Source organism: Typopeltis vanoorti, chromosome 2, assembly GCF_054136105.1.
Source record: "Typopeltis vanoorti isolate ZY-2024b chromosome 2, IOZ_Tvanoo_1.0, whole genome shotgun sequence".
In the NCBI taxonomy this organism is placed as follows: domain Eukaryota; kingdom Metazoa; phylum Arthropoda; class Arachnida; order Uropygi; family Thelyphonidae; genus Typopeltis; species Typopeltis vanoorti.
The window spans coordinates 41521737-41525053 of NC_143550.1; positions in this window are offsets into that span (position 1 = coordinate 41521737).

Below are 3317 nucleotides of genomic sequence, written 5' to 3' on the forward strand. Positions count from 1 at the left end.
TTGTTTCACTAACTGAAATTAATGACAAAACTTTTTTTTTTTTCAGTTAATGACCCACTCGATAACTCGGCGTTTACCGTATCTTGAGAAAAAAAAATTTTTTTTTTTTTTAGATCAAATGAATAACTAAATTTTAAGTCAATAAATGGAAATTGAAAAAAAAATAATAATAAATCCAAAATTGTAGGATTCGAAGTACGCAACATATTACTTACCTTAATTTTCAGGTTCCTGTGTCTCTTGTTCAAATGGGTCTGTCACTGCGAATAATTGAATCGTTTGAACAAAAGAAACGAACAAACATACTAGTTTAAAAACTAACAAAGTATAAGGAAATCCCAAGGATTAAAAGAATCAAGATACGACCATAACGTGGAACTTTTCAGAACTGGTTAATTGATTGCTAATTTTAGTAATAACATTTTTTGAAACCGTTGCTTAATTTAAACTGACAACATTCAGTAAATCACAAAATATTTTAGTATGAGTTTTGTAAAGTGTTTTAAATACTTTTGTATCTTTGATAATAAAATTTAAAAAATCCACTCGATTTGATTTGTATTTTTTTTTAAAATAGGAATAAAATATAAAATATGAATGTTATTCGTATTTAAGAAAACAAACATTTATAAAATTCAGATATTAATTATTCATTTACTTTTACATAAATTGCCCACGCAAGCCATAAAACGATATCATTTGTTCTTCCATCTGTTTTGCCGACTTGAGTCTTCTACTGGATAATATTATTTCTTGCTGACAACCTGCGTGTTCAAATTCCACTGTGGCGTGGATGTTTATGAAAATCATTCATAGCCAATTGTTTTGATCACCTGTGGTGGTACGGCCAACTTGCTTATTGGATACCTAAAGTGGTTAAAAGAATCCCTTTGGTTAACTTAATCTAAATAGGTTGGAAATGTAGGTAAATGCGTCTGAATTTTATTTTAAATAAAACTTACCTAGCGCTTTTCTTTTGCATTCAAGTTTAAAATGGGATACTGAAAACTAATATTCTGTTTACCAGTAGTTGCTAAATAATAATGTCAGAATTATATACATTGAAACAGTGACATCACACTGAACTCTTGGATTTTAAAGACATTTTAATTCATTTTACACTTTCAAATAAAATTTATAGTTGAAATAACGTTATGTAAAAGCGATTGTGCATCGTAATTTAATACATGTGGAAAAAGTCTTGTTGGTGACATTGGTATTGCATCGATATCATCCAGTAACACTTACTTTTTTACAAAAAAAAAACAAAATAAAATAAGACGCGTATAAATTTTAAAAGTTGAATTCTAGTGCTTACAAAAATTAAATTACTCTTTGACATAAAAATACGAATAAAAGGAAGAATGGTTGGAAGCATTTTTTTCTATTGAATAGCCAGTTATTAATAATAATGACATCGTACTGATAGTTCAGAACAGTTTTAACATAATTAAATTAAAATCAGCATCACTGGCGCCACGGTATTGGCTGAATTCTTTGAACGCTTTATGCAATTTCGAAGGTTATTCGCCTGAATTTACCAACAAAGAGTATTCTTATCGAATCAAGTCAATGTATTTCGGGGGAAAAAGGGGTCATTAAAACAAGTTACTTACATAATTATAGTTTTTTTTTTGAAAAATAAGTATCGATACATCCTAACTGCATTCGTACAATTGGCGCTAATCTATTGAATGGTTCCTTAAACAACGATGAACTATAGTTTATAAATGGGAATTATTAAAAATTGAATACAAAATAGCCCAATAATAGCCTATTACAGAAATATTTTATTAAAAATGCGTCGAAGTCCTGAAATTCAAATAAAACTGTAGCAAAAGAAATACATCAGAATTATTAAATCAGTTTAAGATAGTATTGCATATCGAAGATTATAAGTTTCTAGTATTTTTATCCATTCCAAAACCATGTAAATTAGATTATGAGCTTATTTCCGTAACACTCGGCAATTCTTAACCGGTACATGAAAACATTAATATTTTAAAAGTTCCTCATAAACGTAGCATTAATATCTCTTTAAATCTCTCTTCGTATAAGTTAATATTAAAGCTATTTACAAAACAAAACTTGGAAATATATACTGTTGTACAAGCTATCAAGATTTAAAAGTGAAAGTCCGATACAATATAATTATTTTTGAAATAATTCGTAATCGAAAACGAGTCACATATTAAGAAAATTGTGACTCGTTTTGAGTTGCTTTTAGTAGTGTTATAACTGAATTCTTAAAAATAGGATGTTGTCCGTTATGTTCCAAGTCATGAATTTGCCAATATATCGATGTTCTTTAAAGTTAAAATTGTCTTCGTGGAATTCGACTATGCTTGTCTCAGGGAATAATGAAAAGTTGATGTGCAGATTTGGAAGAAATGTTATCTATAGAATAATCTAAAAATTAATGAACTATAAAAGAATCATGTAGAAAAGGAAGAAACTGTAAATCGAGCTGTCATCTTTTCCACGCAGCTCAAATATTATTGTTATTTTTAAAGCATGTGAGAAAATTCAGTTTCGTTTGAAGCTATCACACAGAAGTCACGGAGGTTGACAGTTCTTCAGTATCAGGACTCATTTCTCCTCTTTGGTGACCATCTTCAGATACCTGATTTTCAAGAAACGTTGAAGGACTTGCTCTCACATACCTGTGATATCCAAAACGACTTAGTTCCTTAAACTTTTCTCTTTGAACAAATTCTTCGTAGTAGTATTTTAATTTGCTTGCTTCCCGCTCTTGACGGATGTATTTAATCATCATCACCACAATGCTGCTAGCGTAGCACATAAGCACAAAAATTATGTACAAGTAAGCGTTCTCTTCGTTTTTTGATTCCGGTATATCGGAGTTTTCAATAAGCAAGAGGGATACATTGGTACAGTCCTCATTTGGCTGGTTGAGAGATGATGAAGATTGCAAGTGAGATGATTCAGTAACACCATCTTCCTGCGTTGTTGAGATGCTGGAAGACTGCTGAGCAAATCTGGACGGATCCGAAGTCATGTATCATTACACACTAGGTTGCTAGAAATTAAATTAAAAAAAAATTTTAACTATAAAGTTTATATATGGAATATCATATACAACTGCTGGCTTTGTATTCAACATGATAATCAACTATAAATATATTTATAAATATATTCAGTAAATAGAAACCTTCTGCTTAAAGTTCAATGACCTAAACGAATGTGAATTTGTTGGGTTGAAAGATAAACGATTTCGGGACTTAATAAATAAAACAGGATTACCATTACCGCTTATAATGGATAACAGTATACATGTCTAACATTACTGTTAGACA